Source organism: Raphanus sativus, chromosome 6 (genome assembly GCF_000801105.2).
Source record: "Raphanus sativus cultivar WK10039 chromosome 6, ASM80110v3, whole genome shotgun sequence".
Classification (NCBI taxonomy): Eukaryota; Viridiplantae; Streptophyta; class Magnoliopsida; order Brassicales; family Brassicaceae; genus Raphanus; species Raphanus sativus.
Genome location: NC_079516.1, coordinates 24361346 through 24379155, shown reverse-complemented (window position 1 = coordinate 24379155; position 17810 = coordinate 24361346). Strand labels below are relative to the sequence as shown.

At 30.1% G+C, this 17810-nt stretch overlaps 1 long non-coding RNA gene across 2 annotated transcripts; it reads right to left on the bottom strand.

Moving 5' to 3' along the window:
• Positions 1-763: 763 nt before the first annotated feature.
• On the bottom strand, positions 764-2437 carry LOC130495471 (uncharacterized). Of its 2 annotated transcripts, none has more exons than XR_008934744.1 (3): positions 2302-2406; positions 1917-2216; positions 764-1642 (listed from the first exon to the last, which is right to left on the bottom strand). It is a non-coding gene; the product is annotated as an uncharacterized LOC130495471 (long non-coding RNA). The 2 variants fall into 2 exon arrangements; XR_008934743.1 differs by having other exon boundaries at positions 765-1642; positions 2290-2437.
• Positions 2438-17810: the final 15373 nt, after the last annotated feature.

The following is a 17810-nucleotide window of genomic DNA, read 5'->3' as shown; positions in this document are numbered from 1 at the left end:
AAATTGTGACGATTGTATTGCAACCGTGTACAAACGGTTACAATTACGTCACAATATCGATATTGTGACGAAATTGTTTCTATTGTGACGAAAGAATTCGTAACAATATAGCTTTTTTCTTGTAGTGCGTCCATGATTTTATTATGATATTCTGGTCGAATCTTGCTTATCTTGGACAATTTCCATGTAATTCGTCGGACGAACGACTTCCGTGTAAGTCATCTAGAAAAAAAATAAAATTTTAAGTTTCCAGATTGATGAAAGTCTTCTACATTAGTTTTTGTAAATTTGTTAAGTAACTTTTTTAAGATATGTTTATTTAATTTTCAAATGTGTTAAGTAAATTCAATAATATCAAGTAACTTTAAGATATCTTTTGAATTTGTGTAATATTTGATCTTTTATGATTTTTACTAAATTTTACTAAGTTTTTTTGATTAGGTAGAGTAGTAAAACAATTTCTTGGTATGAGTATAGATTTTTGATGAGTTGAATCAAAACAAAGAATGTCTTTCAGCCCAAATAACTATCGTTACCATGCAAATGAAAATGAAATGAATTTGTTAACTTAAACTGAAAAGATATCATCTTGACTTGTTACAATCAGGCAAAAGCATTTGACCATAAACAAAGTTAAATTATCATTTGATTTCACTTCTTCTCAGGTTCCTTAAACCTCTCAACATCAAATTGTATCTACATCAGCTCAATAAAAGATCTTATGCTCATGTACTAGGGCTGGGCAAAAAATCCGAACCCGAAAAACCGAACCGAACCCGATCCGAAAAAGTAGCACCGAACCTGAACCGAAATTGATTAAATATCCGAACGGGTTCAAAATTTCGGTATTTAAAGAACCGAAACCGAACCCTATCCGAACCGAAATATTTTGGGTACCCGAATGTATCCGAAATAAATTTATATACTTAAATATATACATTGTTTTTATATATAATGTATATTAAAAATATTAAAAATATATAAGATACCTTTAAGTTTTCCAAAATACTTGGAAAATATATGCAAATAGTCAAAAGTGAATGTTTAAAATAGCTAAAGTATACTGAAAACACCAAAATAGTTAAATATCTATTGATTTTTTATCCAAATATTCAAAGAAAACCAATTTATATGTTAAATTAAGGTATTTTGACATATATGTTATGAAAATTTATATGTAATATATTATCTTTCTTATAGATTTTGAAAATTTAAAGTATATAATGAATTATGAAAATTTAAAAACATTTTAAATGAGTTATCCGAACCCGAACCGAACCCGCAAAGATCCGAACCGAACCCGAACCAAAATTTTAGAAATATCCGAATGGGGCTGAAATCTTTGACCCCGAAAACCCGAAAACCGAATGGACTAAACCGAAACCCGAATGGGTACCCGAACGCCCAGCCCTATCATGTACAATGATTTATAACATTTGATTTCACTTCATATCATTTCTACTTGTCTCTAAACGGCTTTTTCTTTGTGGCGTATAGTATTATCAGCAAGTCACCATGAAAGAGCTTCTGACCGCAACTCTCACTGCACCCACCACACTCAGTTGCCCTGTCTCCAGTCTCAGCTCTTTACTTTCACTATCTCTGCAATTTGCTTCCATCTGAAGCCAGCAAAATATACTGTCTGAAACCCAACATGGATAAAAGAAAAACAGAGCAATATCAGATCACTGGAACTCTCAAAATCCATTCCTTTATCTAAACCAACAAAAAAAGAACACTGCCAAGATTTACAAGATACTCAAATAAATAAGAACACTGCCAAGATTTAGAAGAGGGTTAGGTGCTCATAAAATTAAAACAAGCAAATCAATGAACTTTAATGGAAACTAATAAAGTAACAGTAACCAGGCACCAACTAAGAACAGGAGGAGAAACCCTAACTGAGAGAGACTTACTACTCGGTGAAATCCTCAAGGACCATGTTGACGTAAACGTCGAAGCCTTTGAGAACACATACGAGCACCAGCTGACCTTTGTTCCTGAGAAAATCATGGCGTAAAACAATGACGCTTTTCGAAAGTATCACAGAGTCTAACCTCTCCTTCCACAGACTATTCAAGCGACAGCTCACTAAATGCCTACTCGCCATAGATAAGTGAATCTGCCATGAGAGAGAGGCACATGAGAGAGAACGAAATGGAGGTCGCAGGAGATGCCGTGTTCTCTTCTTCTTTCTTTAATTCTAAGAACCGATGCTGCACACAAAAGGAAAACTTAGCTACAGACAACATAAACCCTAACATAATTGAGACCAAATCAGAACCAAACCCCAGATCCGACATTGAGCGCAGCTTAAAGCCGATTCAAACCAGAGCTCTTCTGGGCCAGACTCATCTTATGTCTCTCCATTTCGGTCTGGTCTTTTCGCTTCTTAAATACCTGAACCGTTCCATACGTGCTATGTACCCACCAATTATATATTGTACATGTATTTGAATTATGAATCCAAACCTACCCGGACATTAGTTATAGGAATCAACCCAAACCCAAACAAAAAAAATTCAAATATCTAATTGGGTTCTAACGTTTAGGACCCAAATAACCCATCGTGTACCCTATCTGATATGTTTTCGGTGTTACATATTTACTTTAAGTTTTGGGTTCGGGTTTTTGGTCATAGTTTTGGATTTCAAGTAAAATTTTAAATTTAAAAATATATTTCATGTATTCAGAAAAAAAAGTTTGGATATTTTTTGGTTCCTCGGATTAAATTCTGAGAAACATTTTCGGTCTTTTCCAATATTTGATTATATTTTGGGTATTTGTTGGGGTTGGTTGATTTTTTAAATTTTGAGATCTGAAAGGCTATGTTCTTCTTTGATTAATTATTTGCTTTTTGTTAATGATGTGGGGAGAAGAAGTAAAGAACCAAAAGTTATAAATATTTGGCTGGAACAGAAGTCATTGCTTAAGTTCATGACATTATGATAATGAATATGTACCATCATTATTATTTTATTTTGTAAAAAAAAAGTAAAAAAAAAAGATAATGATGGTATGTACCATCATTATTTTATTTGATATATAGTTATGTAGTATAACTGTTAAAATGATATTATTTGACAAAATCTTGCGATGAATATGAATCATCATTATTTTATTTGATATATATAGTCGTGTAATATAGCTGCTAACATACATATGAATCATACTAATAGTATCATATAGTTAGAGAAATTTAAAGAAGGACCATAAATAACAAATAGTTAATGAATAGGTGCAACAACTTGTATAAGTAGATTTATTTAGAATGATTCTCTTTTAATAGTATAGATTATTGTTATAATTTACAATTAATGTTTTCTAACAAAAATTGAATATTAATTTAATGTTTAACCACTGTGACAAAAAAATGTTTAACCGGAAATTTAAAAATTTCAGTAAAATTTGAGTGGAAAATAATACAATTTTAGGCGAAAATATTATATACGGTTTGAAGTCGTCTAAAAGATTTTCATGTATGAAATATCTCCCTGTAAGTCGTCTAGTTTAAATTATTCACCAGATGACTTCCCTATAAGTTGTCTCGTGTAAATTATTCACCAGATAAGTCGTCTAGTTTAAATTATTCTCTAGACAACTTCTCTGTAAGTCGTCTAGACCCTAAATATAACCCATAAACTAATTTAACTAACTAAACACTTCATAATATCAAATTAAACTTAAAAAGTGTTTCCTATACACAAAATAAACACATATAAGTAAAAGATTTATTTTTCAAAAAAATATTTAAGCTTTCCAAAATGAGTATGTGGTCATTTTAAGTTTAAGCTTTTCAAAAAAACATTTAAGTTTAAGAGTATATACAATACTACATCATATGTGGTCAAAGCCTAAACCAAAGAATATCATGATTCACTACTTTCACTCATCTATGTTGAAAACAATTCAATTTTATTATATCTTAATTTATATCACTTAAAACTGTTAATAATTACATGATTTTAATTTTTACACTTATCAAATTATTTTTTACAAAATTTATAAATTATCAACTATACCAGACGACTTCTCTGGACATCGCCTAGACAATGTACAATATCACAGAAGATTCAGAAGATTTCCGGGGCTATATTCATAAAAATAAATTCTGGTTTTTCGTTTGGAAACAAGGAGCTGACTGTAATTTCACAAGGTTTCTAGTTACTTTTGCATTTGATTTAAAATCAAGTTTTGAGTCATATTTGGAAAATCCCCCAAGATCCTATTCTAGTACTCTATTATTAATATATGTATTACTGGTATGACTAGCTATATCTCTTTTGACGTTTTATATTTTTTGGGAAAAATTTATTGTTCCTCTGATATAAATTCATGAAAAACATTAATAATTACTCCATTTTCTTTTAAATTTAATTTAATATTTATATAACATATCTAAAAACAATCAGTTTAAATATATATTATATTCTTGGATGTACACCACATAATTTACTTTCTCTTAATAAGAGTACTAAAAACTAATTCCCTTTTCCGAAAATTTCAATAAAATCTAAACTAACCCTTAATTCAGAAAAATGGAATAATCGAAAAAAGAATAGAAAATAACCAAAGCTATTTAGCAAATCAAACATGTACTACATAAACTGATATTAGATGATAAGTATAGGTTATTTCCAAATATATAAATTACACAAAATGATCTAGGTAACAAAATGAAAAAAAAATATACTTAAAAGAAAATATTAATTGTCTAATCTTGAATGACTGGTTACCGTCTGTCTTTCTAGAGTTTTAGGAGGTTTTTTTTTGAGAAATATGGATTTTAGGTTTATTTTAGTGAAAACCAGCCCATATAAATGAAAAACTATTAACAAACTGTTTGATGTTGTGCAGATTTACATTATTCCATTGAATCATATTAGTGATTATATTTTATTCCAAATCACGTAATATTATGCAATTTGTTTTAGTTCTAATAGATTAGTTTCATGTCGTCTGATTTACGATATTCCATTCTATTTTTCAGTATTTCCTTCATATCTCATAGAACATGCAATTTGTGTTTATAGTTTTAATACGAGATAACAACAATATAAAGTATAATAACCAATAAGATTAAATGGGATATCATAAAATCCGTACAATATCGACTTGTCTATTACAACTATAAAAAGTGCATGTACCTACGAGATTCAGAATAAAATTTAATACCTGATAAGTTTGAATGGAATAGCAAAAACACACTGTATCAAACTGGATCTCAAAAAAGTTTCATTTGTATGTGCTGTTTTTCACTAAAATAAACCTAGGATCCTTATTTACATGACAGACAAGGCATGTCATTCAAAGATATGTCTAATTATCTTTTTATGTTAAGTATATATTTTCTGTTTGACTACTTAAATTTTCTTAGGTGGTTTTATATTTTTTGGAAAGATCTTATTGGCCCTCTATTACCAATAAATGTATTACCACTATCGCTGTTGACCTTTTATATTTTTTTGGAACATATTTTTATTGGTCTTCTAATACTAATTCACGAAAACATTAATAGTTACCCTCTTTTCATTTTAATGTAATTGAAATTTTATATAACATATTTAAAATATTCAGTTTAAAATATCTTTATATTCTTGTTGGTACACCACATAATTTACTTTCTCTTAATAAGAGTTTTTTTCAAAAAAAAAATTGCATTAAAAATCTAAAATAACCTTTAATTTAAAAACAAATATGAAATTATTATTTTAGAAATTCAAACAGGTAATACATAATTTGATATTAGATGATATTACATGCTCTTTCTAACAAATATAAAACTACATAAATTGATTTAGGCACTCAGAATGAAAAATATGTACTTAACATAAAGAAATCAATTTACTTAACTTTGAAAGATGAACTAAACTCCATCCTTCTAGGGTTTTAAGGTGTGTTGGAAAATTTTATACAAATATGGATCTGATGTTTATTTTAGTGAAACCCAGCAGATATAAATGAAAAACTATTGACATCCAGTTTGATGTCGTGTACGCTATTTTATTCAATCGTATCAATGATTAGATTTCATACCGAATCGCGTAGTAATGTGGAATTTTTCTATAGTTAAATAAATCAGTGTGATGTCGTGTGGACTTACGCTATTTCATTCAATCATTTCAGTTGTTAGATTTTATTCTGTTCTGATCTCATAGGAACATGTAATTTGTTACTTTGTTCAAATACGAGAGTATAACAGAATGAAATATAATCACCAATACAATGAAATGAAATATCGTAAGACCCCACAATATCAAACTTATAACTATAAAAAGTGCTTGTACCTACGAGATTCAGAATAAAATATATCCCTGATAAGTTTAAATGAATAGTAATAAACACACAATATCAAGTTGGATCTCAATTTTTTTTCATTTGCCTGTGCTGCTTTTTCACTAAAATGAACCTAAGCTCCATATTTATATATAAAAAAAATACCACAGCCCTTTAAAACCCTATAAGAACAGATGAGACATGTCATTCAAAGATAAGATTATTGATCTCTTTATGCTAAGTATATATTTTATGTTTGACTTCTTAAATTGTTTTAGGTAGTTTTATATTTGTTGGAATGATTATATTCTCGTCTTCTGTTATCAATATATGTATTACCGGTTTGTTTAGCTATATCACTTTTGACATTTTATATATTTTAGAAAAAAATTTATTGCTCCACTAATATCAATTCATGAAAAACATTAATAGTTACTCCTTTTTCATTGATTTTTTTTATAAATAAGGGCTTCTTTTAAATATAAACGAAAATTTCAAGTCAGACACAAAAATAACTCATGGTTTTTAAAAAACTTTATTTTTCCCTATTCACCCTAGAAGTTATAGTTATTTACGCAAATGCCATTACTTTTTCTTTTTTCCTGAAAATGAATATTTTACATTATCATCCTCATCTTCACCAAGTATTTACAATATTGTCATCCCCATTAATACACCAACCACCATGAACAACCAATTTTAAGATCTTAATGCACCAAAGTTTCGAGTTTTACTCTTCACATTTTAATACTTATGCACACAAATTACATCTCTTTAAATTCATCCAAAAAACCAAACTTTTGATTTCAAACTTTGTAAGGTTCATAGACACATTGAAGCTCATGATTCTTGATCATTAACGAGTTGGTACCTCTAAAGTTTTGGGTTCTTAGAGAAGCTAAGCAAGTCATCTCACAGGTTCAAGATATGAAATCTTTTTTTTCAGATCTGGTCGCAAAGACATTCAGAAGATTTCAGGAAGAATTTCATAAAATTTCTCTAGATGTGTTCTCCATCGAGAAGACTTCCCCAGAAGTTTTCTAACTTTTCTTTGTTAACAAAAAAAAAATTGAAAATCCCAGAGAAGTTTTCTCGGATAAAAAAAATTAGTTTTACATTTGACAAAGTTTGTCAGAAATTTGACTTTTTATAGAATACTTCTCGGGATTTCTTCTCGGGGAAGACTTCTATAGAAGTTTTTTGAAAGTCTTCCCGAAGTCTTCTCATTGTCCTAAGAAGTCTGCATGTGTTACTTTTGCAATTAAAAAATAATAGTAAAACATTAATATTAATGAGAAGACTTCTTGAGAAGTCTCTTGGAAGAAATTGTATTCCGGGTTTTGGTCAAACATTTGGTTACGGGGAGAAGTCTTCCGACGGAAGACTTATAGGTAAGTCTTCTCTGGAAAATTCAAATATAGTCAATTGCAAAAATAATCCAGCAGACTTCATGCGACATTGAGAAGACCGATGTAATACTTTAGGAAGACCTATAGAGAAGTCTTCTCGAAGAAGACTTCTCTAGAAGTCTTCTCTAAAAAGTCAATTCTGACAAACTTCAGTCAATTACAAAACTAACATGTTTATCCGAGAAAACTTCTTGGGAAGTCTTCTATGGCATTTTCGAAAAAAAATTAAATTCAAAAGTTAGTCAATATTTACAAAGGAAGACTTCTCAATATGTCTTCTGTAGAGTATACTTCTTAAGAAGACTTCCTTAGTAAATTTGCAATTGCAAAATTGACATAAATGGAAGACTTCTTAAGAAGTATTTTCCTTTGAAGTCTTCTCCTGGAAGACTTCAAAAGAAGTCTTCCATGGATGACTTCTTTTGAAGTCTTCTATGTAAATCTTTATTAAACTTCAAATTTTCTCTAAATTTAAAATGAATTTTTAATATTTTCTAGCTATTTCATGTATATTAGTCAATATTGGAGTTCCTAGATGAAATTCATAACTTATTTGGTGATAATTATGAGATTTAAAGTATTCATGTTTACTAATGTTTCTAACTAATTTGACAAGACTTCTTGAGAAGTCTTCTATGTTAGATTTTCAAGAGAGTTAAGTAACTTCAAGTTATGTTTTTTTAACTTTACAAAAATGTTAAATAACTTCAAAAATTTCAAGTCATGTGGTTTAATGTGTCTTTTAAATCATAAGATAATTTGTGAATTTGACTAAGTTTTCTTGAAAGTTTTCTCTCTTAGTTTTAGTAAATTTGGCTAAGTTTTTGTGTTGTTGTGTTTTGTTATGAGTGGGTAGAATGGTTAAAAATGAAAATTTCCTGGTATGTTGTATCAATAACTTTAATAATATCAAGTGCTTTTGTCAAAACATGAACATATTTACTAAATTCTTTTGATTAACATCTCTTAAAGTTTACAAAATAATTCACAGCTACAATAGTACACATAAAAATCATAAAACAAACCATAAATAAAATTATTACACATTGAGTTAGATATTATTCCTCAACATAGATAAGCTTGGACTCCACTTGACATCATCCATTTGTACTACTTTGGACAGAAGACTTCGGAAGACTTCCTGAAGAATTTGGAAGACTTCCTGAAGACTACGAAATCTTCTAGCATAATATACATTAGAAGACGTTCCAAGAATTCTTCTGAGAGTTTTACCAAAGTTGTCTCAGAAGTCTTCCAAAGTCTGTCTCACATCTGAAAAATCTGCATATGCATTCAAATGGCTTCAAAACAGAGAAAAACTTCAAAAATGAAAATTTTATGCTACAAAATATACAAAGCAGTTACATTAGGTTAAATATATAGCTTTTTAGAATTAGCGTATAAAACAAACAAAAATGCATATCAAAATTTATAGATCTAGTTTTGAAAGAGTGAAAGGTGAGAGTCATGTAAGGAAAAACCTGCAAAAAGAAGATAAATTAGTGAGAAGACATAAGAAAAAAATGAGAAATGAATATAAATTTTGGTGTTTTGATGTTCAAAGAGATTAAAGAGAGGTTGAAGAGTTTTAGAATGTGATATATTACATTTTTGTTACAGCCATTTTAGAGAAAGAAAAAAAAAAGAAAATGTGTAAATTTTCTTTATATATGGAGAAAAAAATTTCAATTAGGTTGAATGTTTTCGAAATAGAAGTCTAAGAGAATACTTCTGGAAGACTTCGACTTAGGTGGGAAACCAACATTCTTCTAAAATTTATGTAGGAACCTTAAATTCTACTAAAATTTAGGCGGGATATGTCAGAAAACTTCCAAAAGACTTCTCTGGAAGACTTCTTTGAGTCTTCCAGACCTTATAATTAAATAACAAAGGAAAAATACTTCATTAAACTTAAAAGATACTTAGAAAGTATTTAAATCAAATTATTGGATAGTAACTAAACACATATAGGTCAAACTAAAAAAAAATATGATAAGATTTCAAAATCTTACCCTAAAAATACAAACAATACTACAAAACATGTTACCAAACCCTAAACCAAAGACTATCATGACTCAATCTATATTCACTCATTTATGTTAAAAAATAATTCAATTTTAGTAAAACTAAATTTACATCATTTAGAAATGTTTATTATCACATGATTTCAATTTTTCCCCCACCAAAATATTTTTTATAAAAATTTTAAATTATTTTAAAGATCTACTGTACAAGAAGACTTACAAATAAGCCTTCTCACGAGGAGGGTTATAACGGTTTCCATCTTTTAGAAATGTTTATTAATAGATTTTTTCGATTTTTTCTCTTTGAAAATATTTTTTTATAAAATTTATTAATTACTTTTAAGATCTAATCCATGAGAAGACTTCCTTTGTAAGACTTATAGAAGACTTTGATTTAGGCGGACAACCTAAATTCTTCTAAAAATTTTAGGCGGGAACCCTAACTTTTACTAAAATTTAGGCGGAATGTGCGAGAAGACTTCTTTTTAAGTCTTCTGCGAGTTTTCCAGACCCTGAAATCAAATATTATGAAAAAACACTTTCTTAAATTTAAAATAAACTTAGAAAGTATTTAAATCAAGTTATTAGATAGTTACTAAATATATAGGTCAATTTGAAAAAAAATGAAGATAAGATGTCAGAATCCAACCCTAAAGATACCAACATTACTATAACATATGTTACCAAACCCTAAACCAATGACTCATGGACCAATCTACATTCATTCATCTATGTTGAAAATAATTCAATTTTAGATTAACTGAGTTACATTATTGAGAAATATTTATTATTACATGGTTTCAATTTTTTACCCATCAAAATATTTTTTATAAAAAATTTAAATTATTTTTAAGATATAATGAACGAGAAGACTTACAAAGAAGTCTTCTCTTTGTATGTCTTTTCTAACCGAGGGTTATCATGGTTTAACTGAATACATGTTTTTGTTTGTTCCTAAGGGGGGTTGTTGTAATTTCACTAGACTTTTAGTTTTACATTTGCATTTGATTTAATTTAGGATACACTTTTGTATTCAAATCAAATTTTAAGTCATTTTGGCAAATCCCCCTATAAATAATTGTGATTATGAGTATTTCCTTTTTTGGCATCCAATTGTGGGTATTTCCATATTTCCATCAAATATACATGGGAAATTAAAACCGGATAATCTTACTTTAATTAAAAAAGTACGAAAAATTGTTTTGATCAATATGAAGATGGTTAAAATATAGACTAATATTTTAAAATAATTGTTCTTTTAAAAGAACTATTAAAAATCTGAAACCATTTTAAGCTGATTTTTTAATAATCATCGTGAGTTAACAGAAGAAAATTACAAAATTAAATTTTTATTTTAAAAATAATAAGATACTATCATTAAGTATAAAAAAAGAAAAAATATATAAACACCACTGACCAACAACAGCCAGTTTGCATGAGTCAATCTCTAATAGGATAATACGATATAAGCACATTAAATTTGTCCATTAATAAGGCTAAAACACCAATGAACCAGGAATCTTATTCTTTTCCATAAAAGTGTGCATTTAATATTTAGTTATATGAACTTTTTATTCACACGCCGGTAATCTACAATATAACTGGTCCTTTAAAATGAGATAAAAATAAAAATGCCAGTAAATATTTATTTATACTTCCTCTTTTTAGATTAAATTTCATTGTATGATTTTTTCAACTAAGTGTGAATTTTAAATTTTAGAGTATTTGGGCTGCATATACACAAAAAAAAACAATATTAGCTAACTTCCCTAACCATATTTCTAACACTATTAACATTTCTATGTCCAAACTATCTCCTTCCTTTTCTGTTCCTCTCGTAACTCCGTAACTTCTCCTCCTGTCCAAACAGTCTCTCTCTCTCTCTTCTCTCTCTCTCTCTCTCTCTCTTCTCTCTCTCTCTCTCTCTCTCTCTCTCTCTCTCTCTCTCTCTCTCTCTCTCTCTCTCTCTCTCTCTCTCTCTCTCTCTCTCTCTCTCTCTCTCTCTCTCTCTTCTCTCTCTCTCTCTCTCTCTCTCTCTCTCTTCTCTTCTCTCTCTCTCTCTCTCTCTCTCTCTCTCTCTCCTCTCTCTTCTCTCTCTCTCTCTCTCTCTTCTCTCTCTCTCTCTCTCTGAAGAGTTTATATTTTTTCAGCTGTACAAAATGAATTCTTCTTGTTTTCTTCTAATTGTATAGATGTAATTAGTTTACAGCTATGTGTAATTCATTTAATACAAAGCTTAGATCTAATGTGTACTATAAATTCATGAGTTCATCGTCAATTCACATGCTGGTCAAAAACACGTCTCTATGGATTGGCCGTATAGTCAGAAGAATAGGGTCTGCCCAACATCGATGAAAAAGACATAAATTAAAGCATTTCAATTTCGAGTACTTGTAGTCGCTCTTAGAAACTTAAGTGATAAATGTTTGATTAGATGCTTCAAATTCAGTAAATGTTTGCTTAGATGTTACAAAAATGTTGAAGCTTCTTAAAATAGCTTTTAAGATGTTTATAAATAGCTGATTTTGGTTGATACATAGTTTGTTAAAATGGTACAAAATTGGTTACCGGGTTTACCGAGTCATATAACATTGTGCTTCAAAAACTAGCAGTTACATTTTATATAATATGTTATCGTTAACCGATACATGTTCGATTAGCTTGCTACAAAACATGTTATCGCTTTTTTAATTAATTTGTAAGGTTTTTAAAAACAACTATCATTAACTGATATATATTATGTTTAGTGGTACAAAGTAGGTTACCGGTTAACTTAATCATTATCTATCCAACTGATAATTCTTAATGGTTACCGGTTAACTTAATCATTATCTCTCTCTCTCTCTGATATAGTTTATATTTTTCAGCAGTACAAATGAATTCTTCTTGTTTTCTTCTATTTGTATAGATGTAATTAGTTTACAGTTATGTGTAATTCATTTAATACAAAGCTTAGATCTAACGTGTACTATAAATTCATGAGTTCATCGTCAATTCACATGCTGGTCAAAAAACACGTCTATATGGATTGGCCGTATAGTCAGAAGAATAGGGTCTGCCCAACATCGATGAAAAAGACATAAATTAAGCATTTCAGTTTCGAGTACTTGTAGTCGCTCTTAGAAACTTAAATGCTAAATGTTTGATTAGATGCTTCAAATTCAGTATTGTGAGCAGATAAATGTTTGCTTAGATGTTACAAAAATGTTGAAGCTTCTTAAAATAGTTTTTAAGATGTTTATAAATAGCTGATTTTGGTTGATACATAGTTTGTTAAATGGTACAAAATTTGGTTACCGGTTTGCCGAGTCATATAAACATTGTGCTTCAAAAACTAGCAGGTACATTTTATATAGTATGTTATCGTTAACCCATACATGTTCTATTAGCTGCTACAAACATGTTATCGCTTTTTAAAATTAATTTGTAAGATGTTAAAAACAACTATCATTAACTGATATATATTATGTTTAGTGGTACAAAGTAGGTTACCGGTTAACTTAATCATTATCTATCCAACTGATAATTCTTAATGGTTAACAAAATTATTGTATTACAAATAAATCAAAAATTATATTTGACACTATGGTATATATGGTAAATAACATATTAGATTTGATGTCATTTTTTTGTTAATTGAAAAGCATGTTTTTCTATTAAACAAGTTATCTACTAATAATTCTTATAATATTTTATGATACATCATAGCATCAAACATCCATTGTTAACGTACTAATAAGTTACTTTGTCTCTTCTTTCCTCATGTACTGTATTTTCTCTCTCCTCTGAAATAGTTGCAGATAAATATTGAATTAGTAAAATCATGAAACCAATTGTATTCTTTGGAAGGTTTGGTGTTCTTTAAGTCAATGATTCATATGCATATATGGCGCATCTAGCATCAATGTAATTGCTGCCGGAAACATAATGAATAATTGGTGCAAGAAACATAGTAGGAAACATATAACAAATATGGTAACAAGATTGACTATGGATTTGAGGAGAAACTTTCTGTTCAATGAAAATTCATTATTGTGAGAGAATATATAGTCAGGAAAATTAAAAAAAATGAATGAAAGAGGATAAAGAAATCGGGAAAAGAGATAGAGAAATCTGGTAAGAAAGAGAAAGAGAAAGAAGATGAATGTTTTGGGCAGTGGCAAAGGCAAAGACAGAGGCAAGGGCAAGGAGAAAACAATCAGGTTATCCACTTTTTTCTACAACGATCTTTATTTTACAGCATGTTAGGGTAGTTACTTAATTATGGCTCTCATCATGTATATTAAGCAAATTCACTCAAAATTTTAATGGAATTTTCAAAAAAAGATATAAAATTTAACACTCTTAATAAAGAAAGAAAATAATGTGGTGTACCGAGAAGAATATATTATGTATTTAAAATAAATTTTCTTATATATGTTATACAATTTTCAATAACATTTAAAATGAAAAGGAAGTAACTATTAATTTATTTTCATAAATTGATAATAGAGGATAAATTGAAACTGTTTTCCAGTAAATATAAAATTATCTAAAGACGATATAGCTACTCAAAACGGTAATACATAAATCGATACCAGAGGACCATTATAGGCTCTTTTCAAAAAATATAAAACTATCTAAAATGATGTAGGTAATCAAATTTAGAATATATAGTTAGCATAAAGGAATCAATAACATATCTTTTAATTACACGTAATCGTGTGCCCTGCTAGGGTTCTAAGGTGGCGGTGGCAACTTTTTATATAAATATGCATATTAGGTTTAATTTAGTGAAAAACGGCACATACAAATGAAAAACATCTGAGATACAGTTTGGTATCATTGTGGAATTGTGCTATTACATTCAATTGTATCAGTGATTGGATTTTATTCTGAATATCATAGGTATGTGCAATTTGTTTTGATATTTCTAAAAGATTAGACTGATGTTGTGTAGATTTACGCTATTCCATTTAATAATATCAGAAATTAGATATAATTAAATTCTATATCATAGGTACTTGCAGTTTGTTTAATAATACTAATAATCCATTTGATTTCTTGTGGATTTACTTTATTCCTTTACTTTTAATCATATTAGTGATTAGATTTTATTCAGTTATAGATCCGTAGAACGTGCAATTTTTATCGTTTTACGCTATTTCATTCAACCGTATCAATGATTAGATTTGATTTTGTTCTAGTCTTGTAGATACATGCAATTTGTTTTAATAGTTCTAATATATCAGATTGATTTCATGTGGATTTATGTTATTCCCTTCAACTGTATTAGTGATTACATTATATTATGTTCTTATCTCAAAGATACGTGTAATTTTTATTTTGCTAATTCTTTTTTAAGCATATTTTTCATTGATTTCACCTAAAAGGTATTTAACAACAGTATTACAACTCAAATTTGAGTAAATTTGGTAAAACCAAACTTGACGGTTTTGAATCCAAAAGGCGACACAGTTGGGCTGTGGCTAGCAGCCCGGACTAGACATCAACTTCACCATTTCAGCCAGTTAATCCAGGTTTGGCGCTCACGCAACCAACCTCTCCTTCTTTTTGTACTGCTTTCATCATGAAGATCGCAATGAACAAAGGGGTGAGACGCATACCGGAGAAGCCGAATAACAGAGAAAAGTAAGGTTTCAATGGATGATGTCTTGATGAGATATATGAGTACATGCAATATAAAAGAAATGGAGACATCCTGTTGGAGCAGTCATCATACCGCTAAGCCACTGGGATGGGATGCCACCACTGAAGAGTTGATAGCTCTGACGAGGCAATAACTATAAGTCTTCTGAGAAGTCTTCAAGAAAAGACTTTGAAAACTATAAGTCTTGTGCAAAGTCTTTTCTGGAAACTTCTCAGAAAACTTAACTATAAGTCTTCTGCAAAGTCTTAGGGAGTGACGTTTAAAATACATGTCTGCTGATAGCCTCTTTAAAACATCTGCATCCTTTGCCACCCGTATAAGCCAGCAACGGTGGAGACGGTCTGTTTAGTATGGGTTTCCTATAATTAGCAGCCAATTCTGGCAGAGCATAGTAGACCCACACCTGGATAACTTGTATAAACCCATCAAGAGTATAAGTCTTTTTCGAATATTTTCCCCTCAGTGTCCATCAGCTCCTTAAACACCACTCTCCCCCACTGATAGTTCTCAAATTCTTCTAAATCTATAACTAGCCTTGCAAGACTAGCACGTGTAGCAGTTGAGTACCTTTTCCCTTCAATGAATCAATTGAAGATGCAAGATGCCTGAGCCGCATGGGATCTTCCCGAGACCACTCTTCGCATCTCTCACATGCTGCTAATATCTGTTCAGAAGTTGTACCAGCATCAAGATCAACACCCATCATCCCCCAGAAAGAAGCCATCTCCTTCTTAACCTCACACCTTGGATTTTCCAAGTCCTCGATGTAATCACATTTCAGACCAGAGGTGTTCAAACATCACCGGTTGTGGACCAACGAGACTTCAAAGCTCATACTTCTTCTTGATTTTAAGCTGGAAACTGATCATATAATGAACCAGTCTTGATGTCCAACCAAAATTCAAATCCTTGAACTTGATGAACACTTCCAACTTTGAGTCCTTAAGCTCCTCATATTAGTCATCATGTAAAGCTTGCCTTACATCAGTAAGCAACTTCGAGTATCAGTATGATACAAAAGGCTTTCGAGTGGAAAGGGCTATTTCCCCTAATGCATATATCTTCTGCATGAGTTTTGGTAAATCCATTTTCCGGTCTGCAAACACAAATAAAACATACTATTCTAAATTCCTATACTGGAAGACTTAAATGTAAGTTTTAGTGAGAATACTTCCAGGAAGTATTCTATGAAGTCTTACACTACAAATTCTTCCTCTCTGGAAGACTTTCAGGAAGTATTCTGAGTAGTCCTTCAGTAGAACACTACAAAAATCGTCACATCTATAGGCTTAACATGATTTTCAGATCTGTAAGAGATCGATTTAAGTAATGTTCAACTGGAAGACTTTCCCACGCCCTCTTCTGGGAAGTTTTCCATTAGAAGATTACTAAAACCGATCTCTTACAGATCTGAAAATCGTGTTAAGCCTGCAGATCTGAAGAGAAGACCTGAATAAATAGAAAAACCTATATAAATAGAAAAAATGGATGACTTACAGTCAGAGAAGTTATGGTCATCAACGACACCAGTGGTTACAGATATACAAAAATCAACTGGAAAGAAAAATCAAGACTACAATATTTAGGGTTTAACTGCAGCTAAACGCCTTAAGCCATAAAATTGAACTCGACAGCAAAGAGGAAAAACTTACCGGCGGTGGAGTTCAACGAAACATTGTTTCAGATCTGAAAAAAAAGACGCAGATGGTTAGTTTAATCTACTAAAATATTCTTCGCCATGAAGGAGAAATGACATTTTTCGTAAAAGGAGAGATTACCGGCGGTGAGAACGACAGAAAGAGAGATTCGATGGAAAATGGAGATTACCTTTGAAATCGCCTCAGAGAGAAACAGCGTTAGGCTTTCGTGAATTTCAATAGAAAGTGAAAAATAGTACTTATATGTCCGGTAAATTATCGGGTTAGGTTTAATGTACATTGGTAAAACTAAAGGTTATGTCCGGTATGGACGACTTCCAGGGTCCGGTAAATTATTGGGTTAGGGTCGAGACGACTTAAAAACCACGAAAGACTTCCAGGAAGTCTTCCATCACCCCGTAAATACTATTCACTGGACGACTTCCTTGAAGTCGTCTAAACCCTAAATATGAACCTTAAAATTAATTAGCTAACTAAACACCTCATTAAAATCAAATTCAAATGAAAGGTTTTTAATATACACAGAACTAAACACATATAGGTCAAATTTTAATTTTTCAAAAAAAAATTTAAGCTTTCCAAAAACTAACCCTAAGAATACAAACAATATTACAACATATGTTACCAAACCCTAAACCAAAGAATACCCTGATTTCCACTGGATTAACTCATCTATGTTGAAAACAATTCAATTTTACTATTTCTTAATTTATATCATTTACAAAAAATTATAGTTACATGATTTCAATTTTTCCCCCAGCAAAATATTTTTTTATAAAAAATTTAAGATCAA